Source organism: Scylla paramamosain, chromosome 12, assembly GCF_035594125.1.
Source record: "Scylla paramamosain isolate STU-SP2022 chromosome 12, ASM3559412v1, whole genome shotgun sequence".
In the NCBI taxonomy this organism is placed as follows: Eukaryota; Metazoa; Arthropoda; class Malacostraca; order Decapoda; family Portunidae; genus Scylla; species Scylla paramamosain.
The window spans coordinates 22,625,448-22,635,447 of record NC_087162.1 but is presented as its reverse complement, the minus strand read 5'-3'; the positions used below and the strand labels follow the sequence as shown (position 1 = coordinate 22,635,447).

Here is a 10,000-nt window from a genome sequence, read left to right as displayed (position 1 = left end):
ACGCGTTAATACCAATAATCTTACACAGACCAGATTGAAGTGTCACCGTGAGCGCACCATGTCCTCATCACGTTCCTCCGCGGCCAGTTAGTAGTCGCTGTACTCTCACGCGCGGCTCACTTAATGTTTGTCAGTGAGAAGGGAATCGTCTTCGCCCCAAAACTTCAGCTGTAATAAGGGAACGAAATTACTGCCGAGTGCTCTTAAGAGGTTTGACGAACAACCAGGCTTTGTTATTACATACAGACAGACTTTGTTGAGGAAGGCGTAGACGTACAACAGATGCAGCATTATTTTATTGGTAACGTTTCGGGACAGTAGAATCCCATCTTCAGATCCGTTACACTAAAAAAGGGTTAAAAAAGAAAACATTACAAATAAAATCACAGCCTCTATTGAGGAGAGGGAGGAAGCGACTGACCTGCTGGTCTTAAAAGGGGACATGAACCCACGCCCTATCTTGTTGCGGAGGAGTCCTATTGGCTATTGGAAATCAACTATGCTAGAAGTTATACAGGCTAGACCTGAATAATAATAATAAAAAAAAAATACATTAAGCCAAACTACAACAGAACATACAAGAGAAAATACCTTACTTACATGTTTTAGACAATTTCCTTTTCTGTTTTCTGTTGTGATACAATGAAGGCCACACTTACAAACCTGACTATTTGTGTTACAGATTAAGATTTTCATTGTACTCGAAATTAAAGTTAGAGGTCTCTCTCTCTCTCTCTCTCTCTCTCTCTCTCTCTCTCTCTCTCTCTCTCTCTCTCTCTCTCTCTCTCTCTCTCTCTCTCTCTCTCTCTCTCTCTCTCTCTCTCTCTCTCTCTCCACTGTTTGCCTCTGCAGTGACAACAACAGTGAAGCAAGTCTCCCCTCGTCACCTCCCATTATTGACACCAGTTTTCTTTCGGTAACAACACACCTTCCCTAACGCACTTTTCTCCTACAGTTACCCTTCATTGTCTATATTTAGTCTTGTTGACCTTCCCGCACTGAAACCTTTCCGATTACATGAGTCAGCACATCTCAATAACCCAAAGCTTTAAGCATCGAAAAAATACCACGAGTTTACTTACCCGAATCAGTTTTTTACCCCGTATATTACAATTAGTACTTAAAAACTACAAATGACAAATGAAGATTTAAGAGTCAGAAACAACTTAACCATACGCTTAATTCTGTATAACAATGAATGGAAATCAAAGAAAAATTACTACAAGTGCGCAATAACTCTAATGAGCAACTCCATAAATTTTCCTACAAACAGAGACCGTAAGACAAAAACACGAGATAATTCTGAAAGATCGGAAACAAATACTCTGCTACATATTGCTACTTACTTCTTTCATCAGGTAGCGGTGCTGTTTGCGCGCCACCTCATCATCCTGGACACTGGCACCTGGCACGTGGACACGGGAATCAATCCTCTTACCTGGAAAGAAAAAGAATTACATGATAGAGGTGATTATGGTATGGAATGTGCAAGGGTTACATCGAGTCCCCATGCTCCACTTGCTTACGATTCGCGACACAGTGGGATACAAATCATTAAGCGTCATGATGCTGAGTGGTCCTTTAGTGGCTGTGCATTTCATCAGGTCAGGTCAAATTGTGGTCCAGTGATAATTGTGCGTGTCTTGAGGTCAGGTTATAGGGTGGTCCTGTGATGACTGTTCATTTCATCAGGTCAAATCATAATCTGGTCCAGTGATAATTGTGCATTCGTTCAGGTCAGGTCAGAGTTAACTGTGCATTTCTTCAAGTCAGGTCATAATTTTCCATCTGTGATTCTACAACTTGATTTTTTTTTTTTTTTTGACAATAAGACAGAAAATAGTATAGGCATTTAGAGTATTACGTTTTTAAGTAATATGACAAAGAAATCTTAAAGGTAAAATGTCTGGAATGAGAGAGAGAGAGAGAGAGAGAGAGAGAGAGAGAGAGAGAGAGAGAGAGAGAGAGAGAGAGAGAGAGAGAGAGAGAGAGAGAGAGAGAGAGAGAGAGAGAGAGAGAGAGACCAAGAACGTGGTGGTGGTGGTGGTGGTGGTGGTGGTGGTGGTGGTGGTGGTGGTGTAGCAGGGACAAGTATGGATTTAGGCTCACGGCTTAATTAATTTTGCCCGCTCACCTGGCGAATAGTTTTATAATAAGCCGGCGTGGAGGGCGGCGTGGGTGCGGCGGCGGCGGCGGTGTGGCGGAGGCGGTGGTACTCAAAATTTATTATCCGCATCAAACTCTCAAAAATTTTACATGGTGGCGAATTTACGAGTCCGGTACATGTAACCATTAATATTTGCGTGAACTTATATAAAAAGATAGAAAGATAAGTAATCGCTGCTCTCTGATCCGCACACACGAGAGTGACAGGGAAGGCAAATAATGCAAGATAAAGTGTAATGAAGTAGCAACTCATTAAAAGTAAATCCTGTTGTTGTTTTTTTTTTATCATAACTTCTGTTAGCAATACAAACACAACCTTCAGTTATTCAATACAAGATAAGGTGTGATAAAGTGATGTCATCTCCAATCAACGCCAGCTATTCATCATTACATACTCTTTTATCAAATACTATAGACACAATTTACAGACACAGAATGAAAGATTAAATATAATGAAGTATAAAGACCATTAACAATTCTACTTAAATTTTTCATGATTATTTTTCATTAGTACTACAAACAATTTGCAGTTACAACATAAAAAAAAATACATAAAAAGGCACGTGTAAAACTGTTGAAAAGACAATAATATTAACAATAATATCCTGCACATGTTTTTACTTACTTACATTTCCTTTCTCAACGATACTAAACACAATTTGCAGGTGTACGGAGAATGTTAAGATAAAACATAACAAAATACAAAGTCATTAAAGAGTAAAGCATAGTTCCAACAGGCTATCACCATCATACCATCACCTTTTCCATCAATAACATCAATATCATTTGCAGTTCAGTTCTACAACATGCTTGCCGCCCACACACACTTTTTTTTTTCTTCTTTCATCTGTTAATCCCAGCGTTCCACTCAACCAGATTTGCAAATAAAAGTTGGAGTGAATGGCCCAGGTGTGGCAACTCGATTTTAAACCACTCGGCAAACTGCGTCAGAATGTTCACCTGGCATTAGCAGAATTCGACCGTGGTGCTCCGGGCCGCCAGCACACTAGCACACACCAGTACACCAGAAGCCTCGCCTTTCCTAGACACATCGAGTTCCATTACTTGTGTGTTTAGATCAATATTTATCCTGTTACCTTGCCTTGTTACCCCCCTCTCTCTCTCTCTGTCTCTCTCTCTCTCTCTCTCTCTCTCTCTCTCTCTCTCTCTCTCTCTCTCTCTCTCTCTCTCTCTCTCTCTCTCTCTCTCTCTCTCTCTCTCTCTCTCTCTCTCTCTCTCTCTCATATCACCATCTTAACCACTATGTAATCATTCTTTCATTACTACTTGGATTACAGACATCCTAACTCCTCCTCCTCCTCCTCCTCCTCCTCCTCCTCCTCCTCCTCCTCCTCCTCCTCCTCCTCCTCCTCTTCTTTCCCAAAGGAGTTCGAACATAGCAATTCTGTGTAATCTAATCTCTCCCCCACCCTAATGGTCTTAATTTACTCTCCCCAAGATGTACCCATAAGAGGAGGAGGAGGAGGAGGAGGAGGAGGAGGAGGAGGAGGAGGAGGAGGAGGAAAAGGAGGAGGAGGAGGAGGACAGAAAGCAAAGATGAGCAAGGGGGAAAATTTCTCTCTCTCTCTCTCTCTCTCTCTCTCTCTCTCTCTCTCTCTCTCTCTCTCTCTCTCTCTCTCTCTCTCTCTCTCTCTCTCTCTCTCTCTCTCTCTCTCTCTCTCTCTCTCTCTCTCTCTCTCTCTCTCTCTCTCTCTCTCTTTCTATTCGATCACTTTCTCAATCCTCTTTCATTTTCAATCATCTATTTCCTTCTCATACTCCTTTTACATCTTCCTCCACCTCTTCCCTCCTCTCTTCCTCTTTCCTGCCTATCTTTAAACCTGCCTTCCTATCCTTTCATTATCCCTTAATTCCCCTTTCCTCCCTTCGTTCCCCAAGTCATAGCAACTGGAGAGAGTGACAGAAGATAAAGCAAGTATCATTTCTTTCCTTCCCACTTCCTTCCTTCTTCCTTTATTCCCCTACGCCTTTCCAGCACTTAAGGGGAAGGGGCAGAGAGGGGAATAGGATTATATCTCAAACCTTCTGAGGGGAATGACTGAAAACAAGACGGAAATCTGATAAGGAAAAAGAATGAAGGAGTGAATGAGGGAAGAGAGTAAGGGCGTGGGTACTACAAGGAAAAGGTATCAAGGGAAAAAAAAGAAAAAGAAAGAAAAAAGACCGCAATTAACCTTCACTACTATTTGGCTCATCTTTTTCTTCACCACTAATCAGTATGACACATCTCTTCTTGTTCTTTTCAGCCGTTGCCAAACATTACACTGATTAGAAATTGCAAAATCTATTCTTTTTAATCCCCTTCATTCTTGTAGATGCTTATAAAGGTTTCATTACATTACTTCTAGTGCTGTGATTTATTGTTTGTTTGCGCTGGAAGGGTTAAAGAGTGATAGTAAATGGAGGGAAGGAAGGTAAGAATGAAAGATTGTGAGAGAGGTAGGAGTTATGAAGAAAGGGAAGGGAGAAGTGGAAGAATGAAATAAATTGGAAAACAAAACGAGTGGAAAATTAAATAAACAAAACTATTAAGAATGTGTACACCAGAAGCAGATTTATAAAGGAAAAGTTGAAATCAAAGAGAAAGTAAAGGTAAAAATAACACCAGAAGCAGATTTATAAAGGAAGAGAGGAAGTCAAAGAGAAAGTAAAGGTAAAAATAACGAGAAGACATGGTAAGAAAGAAGAAAGAAAAGTGAATGGAGAAATTACAATAAAAGGAATAATGAATGAAGGGAAGAGAGAAAAGAAGTGAATTTCAGAAAACCAGAAAGATTAAAAGAACGAAGAGAAAAAGATATGCAAGAAAAAAAAGGAGAGAAAAGGAGAAAAAGAAAGAAGAAAATTAAAGAAGAGATAAAAGACAAGTAAAACAGAAAGAAAAAAAGAATTAAAAGGCTGGAAAGAAGGAAGGAATATACAGGTGAAGGAAGACGAAGAAAGAAAGCAAAGGAAGATAGTGAAAAAAAGGAATAAAAGAAAAAAATATACAGAAGAAAGGTTAACAAGATATAAAATTAACAGAACACTATAAGCTGAAAAATTCATCAAGAAAACTAAAAAAAATACGGAGAGAGAGAGAGAGAGAGAGAGAGAGAGAGAGAGAGAGAGAGAGAGAGAGAGAGAGAGAGAGAGAGAGAAACCAGCCACCCACACTAGCCTTGCACTAACGTTGTAACAAACCCTGGTGCCGTTTTCTTCGCGCCATCTGGATCTCTTTCCGAGCCGCTGCACCCACCAACACTAAATTAGTGGGCATTTCGCAAGGCTTCTTCCGATAAAAATTACAAGTGATGATGATGATGGTGATGATGATGATGATAATAATGATAACAACAACAACAACAACAACAACAACAACAATAACAATAATAATAATAATAATAATAATGTTAGATCCAGTCTTCTCAATGAAATAAACAGAAATGCGAAAAATAAAATCAATATATTAATGTTAAAATCAAGAGTAGTAGTAGTAGTAGTAGTAGTAGTAGTAGTAGTAGTAGTAGTAGTAGTAGTAGTAGTAGTAGTAGTAGTAGTAGTAGTAGTAGTAGTAGTAGTAGTAGTAGTGGTGGTGGTGGTGGTGGTGGTGGTGGTGGTGGTGGTGGTGGTGGTGATAATAATAAGGAAGGATGAATATCAAAGGCCACATCATTAAAAAAATAAATAAAAAAAAACAAAATAAAATAAATTAAAAAAAAATAAATATATCAGTTTCTTCATACTTGTAAATCTTTTCACTGAGCTACATATTCCTAACCCACATTTTTCCATGTCCTCCTCCTCCTCCTCCTCCTCCTCCTCCTCCTCCTCCTCCTCCTCCTCTTCCTTCTCCTCTTCCTTCTCTTCTCACTATTTTCAGTATTTCTTTGCAGGAGATTGACAAACAGACAATGAAAGGAAGACTGATAGGCTACCTTTGAGAGAGAGAGAGAGAGAGAGAGAGAGAGAGAGAGAGAGAGAGAGAGAGAGAGAGAGAGAGAGAGAGAGAGAGAGAGAGAGAGAGAGAGAGAGAGAGAGAGAGAGAGAGAGAGAGAGAGAGAGAGAGAGAGAGAGAGAGAGAGAGAGAGAGAGAGAGAGAGAGAGAGAGAGAGAGAGAGAGAGAAACAGTGAGTCTTCCTCTGGTTTCCTCTTTTCCTCCTTCCCTTCCTTTAGCACCTGAAGAATGCGCCTCCTTCTCTCGTGGGACGAAGGAAGGTGAGAGGGAAACTGGAGCGAGGAGGAATGACAGGGACAAAACGAGGAGAGAGAGAAGGAAGAAAGGAGAAGGAGAGTGAGCGAGGAAGAGAATATGAAACTAAAGTGTGTGAAGAAGAAAGTATAAAATGATAATATATACCGGTCTATGAGAGAGAGAGAGAGAGAGAGAGAGAGAGAGAGAGAGAGAGAGAGAGAGAGAGAGAGAGAGAGAGAGAGAGAGAGAGAGAGAGAGAGAGAGAGAGAGAGAGAGAGAGAGAATTAGAAACACGTGAATGAGGATTAGACAACAAGGGAGGAAAGAAGGAAGGAAATGGAGGAACCAAGAAAATAAAAGCAATAATAGAAAGAAGGGAGGAGGAAAGGAAGGGATAGATAAAATGGAGAATCTAAGGAAACTAGAACGTATGAGAAGAGATAGACAGAAGGAGAGGATGGAGTAAATGTAGAAGATAAAAGAATAAGAAAAAAAGAAGGAAGGAAGGAAAGAAGGAAAGAAGGAAAGAAGGAAGGAAGGAAGAAAGGAAGGAATGTATGAATGAATGAATGAAAAAGAAAGAAAGAAAGAAAAAGAAAAGAAAGAAAAGGAGGAACGAACGACCGAATGAATGAATGAATGAATGAATGAATGAAAAAAATAAATTAATAAACAAAGAAGAGTGAAAGAAGGAAATAGTGAGGAGGAAAATAAGAACACATGCTCGAACAGGAAAATGACAAAAGAAAGGAGGGAGGAAAGACGAAATCACAAGAAATAACACAGATGATAAATATTGCGAATGAATTAATAAAAAGACAAGAAGGAAAGGAAGAAAAGAACGAATGAAAAATGAAGAAAGACCAACGGGAAATGAAACTATGAAGAAAAGGAGGAAAGAAGAGAGGAGAGAGGAAAGGGGGAAGAAGGAAGGAAGGAAAGAAGGAAGAAGAAAAAAGGAAAAAAAGAGGAAGGTAAAGATCAAGAAAGGAAAGAAGGAAAGGAGGAAACAGGGTGGAAGCAAAGACGCAAGGAAAGGAAGGAAGGAAGGAACGAAGGAAAGGAAACGAAGGAAGGAAGGAAGGAAGGAAGGAAGGAAGGAAGGAAGGAAGGAAGGAAGGAAGGAAGGAAGGAAGGAAGGAAGGAAGGAAGGACAATAGCAACATGTTAGTCATTACCTGTCGCTCTCACTGCCTGGCAAAGTGTGGGCCAGGCAAGCCAAGGTGTAGTGCAGGTAGAGACACGGTAAAAGGACCACTACACTCTCTCTCTCTCTCTCTCTCTCTCTCTCTCTCTCTCTCTCTCTCTCTCTCTCTCTCTCTCTCTCTCTCTCTCTCTCTCTCTCTCTCTCTCATTGCACATGCCAATCCTCATCAAACACTCATTCACTTGTTTCTCCTTTGCAATTTTCTCTCTCCAGCTCCTTCCTATTCCAATTCCTTCCCATGTGATCTCTTCCTACACACACACACACACACACACACACACACACACACACACACACACACACACACACATCTTAACTTTCTTAAACTCATTACCTCATTACACGTACTAGTAACTAATCATTCATTATGACACTGCCTCCACTAATTACTTAAAATTATTCCTCACTGATATCATGAGAAGAGAGGCGTGGGAGGAGAAAGAGTGGATGAAAAAAATGTTGATGCTGAAGGGATAAAGGTAAGAGGAGACCGGAAAGGTGAGGAGGAGGAGGAGGAGGAGGAGGAGGAGGAGGAGGAGGAGGAGGAGGAGGAGGAGGAGGAGGAGGAGGAGGAGGAGGAGGAGGAGGAGGTTCATTATACTTGTTTTGTTTATACTCTCTTCCCTCAGGTAAGGTCAACTGAAGACAAATAACATTAATGATGAAGGTAATTTATTTCTACTAATTCAGATTTTTTATTATTATTTCCACCACCACCACCACCACCACCACCACCAACTACTATTATTACGACTGATGCTGCAAGTTTTGTTTATTACCATTACCACTGCTATCACCCCCATAATCATTATCTCCTGCAATACCCACAAATCACCCCCCGAATCTGAGGTCTACTTAAAAAAAAAAATAAATAAATCCAGCCACCTTTCTTGGGACAACTCGAATAAATAATAAAAAAAAAAAGTAAAATTGAGTCACCACATAAAAAGAAACACCACTAATAGCCACGAAAATAATAAATAAATAAATAAAATAAGATGATCACTTTTAAACATATATTCAAGAAGCACTCACATAAATAAATAAAAAAAAGACTTAATTGCTTCAAAACCCTAAGGACCCTTGTGATTCCTATTAAGAGGGTGACGAGCAGGCAAGAGTACTTAAGAGTAATTACCGGGAGTGAGCAGCCATCGATTCTTACTCGTATTAGAAGGACCAAATTTTTGACGATTAATTTTATAACATGGAAAAATTTTTGCTAATACGTATAATGTGCATGTGTAATTTATTTATTTATTTTTTTATTTATTTTCAGTTTAGATTCTATTTACTGAGAGGGAAGAGAAAGGTGTTTGTGTCTGGTGAGGAGGAAGGGAAGGGAAGGGTTAGAGAAGGGAAGGGTTAGGGAATGGAAGGGTTAGAAAAGGGAAGGGAAAGGAAGGGAAGGGAAGGGAAGGGTTAGAAAAGGGATGGGAAGGAACGGGAAGAAAGGAAAGGTTTGGAGAAGGAAGTGAATTGAAAAAAAAAAATTAAGTGAGGAGAAAAGGAGGAGCCAAAAGGAAAGAATACAAAAGGGAGACCAGAGAACAGCATAAGAAGAAAAATAGAAAAGACGTGGAAACAAGAGAAAACAGGATAACGAAACAGAAGATGAGGACAAAATGAAAAGAAACAAGGAGAGATGAGAGAATGAAAAAGAAAACAAATGAACAACGAAGATAAAAGAAAATAAGAATGAAAACAAGTGGGGAGAGAGAGAGAGAGAGAGAGAGAGAGAGAGAGAGAGAGAGAGAGAGAGAGAGAGAGAGAGAGAGAGAGAGAGAGAGAGAGAGATACAAAGATGGATGATCGTGGTATACTGAGGTAGACTGACACTCTCTCTCTCTCTCTCTCTCTCTCTCTCTCTCTCTCTCTCTCTCTCTCTCTCTCTCTCTCTCTCTCTCTCTCTCTCTCGTTCACACCCTCATTCCTCCCCCCACCCTTCCTGGCTGCAATCTAGTGAGTGCGGGGTTGCCTACTGATGGCTTTACGAGGCAAGTTAGCTCCCTTTCCTCACGAGGCGGGGATGGATGTTTGACAGAGGGAGGCTTGGGGGTGAGGAGGGGGAGGGAAGGAGGAGGCAATGATGGAGTGGAAGGAGAGAAACGAAGGAGGTGGTAGTGGGGAGGGAACGAAGAAGGAATTAGCGCGAAGAGGAGGAGGAGGAAACTGTAAGGAATGATTGGTGGGATGAAGAAGGTGGTGAAGGAGAGAAGGAAGGAGATAGATGGATTAGAAGAAAGAGTGGATTTAAGAGGAGGAAAAGAGAAGGAAGAAAGATAAGGATAGGAAAGAGAAAGGGACAAGAAGGTTATAGGTTTTAAGGTCAGGTGCTCTCTCTCTCTCTCTCTCTCTCTCTCTCTCTCTCTCTCTCTCTCTCTCTCTCTCTCTCTCTCTCTCTCTCTCTCTCTCTCCAAGCGGATGGTTTA

General features: G+C 40.5%; 1 long non-coding RNA gene across 3 annotated transcripts in view; it reads right to left on the bottom strand.

Annotated features, from left to right (window-relative positions):
• The window catches only part of LOC135105448 (uncharacterized), a 135,183-nt gene that overhangs the window by 94,223 nt on the left and 30,960 nt on the right, over nt 1–10,000 (bottom strand). For 2 of the 3 annotated variants that reach the window (XR_010270849.1, XR_010270848.1), the window contains exon 3: nt 1,347–1,438. This is a non-coding gene — a long non-coding RNA (uncharacterized LOC135105448). Of the gene's footprint in view, nt 169–1,346; nt 1,439–10,000 lie in introns of all 3 variants that reach the window. The other variant, XR_010270847.1, reaches the window with a different exon arrangement.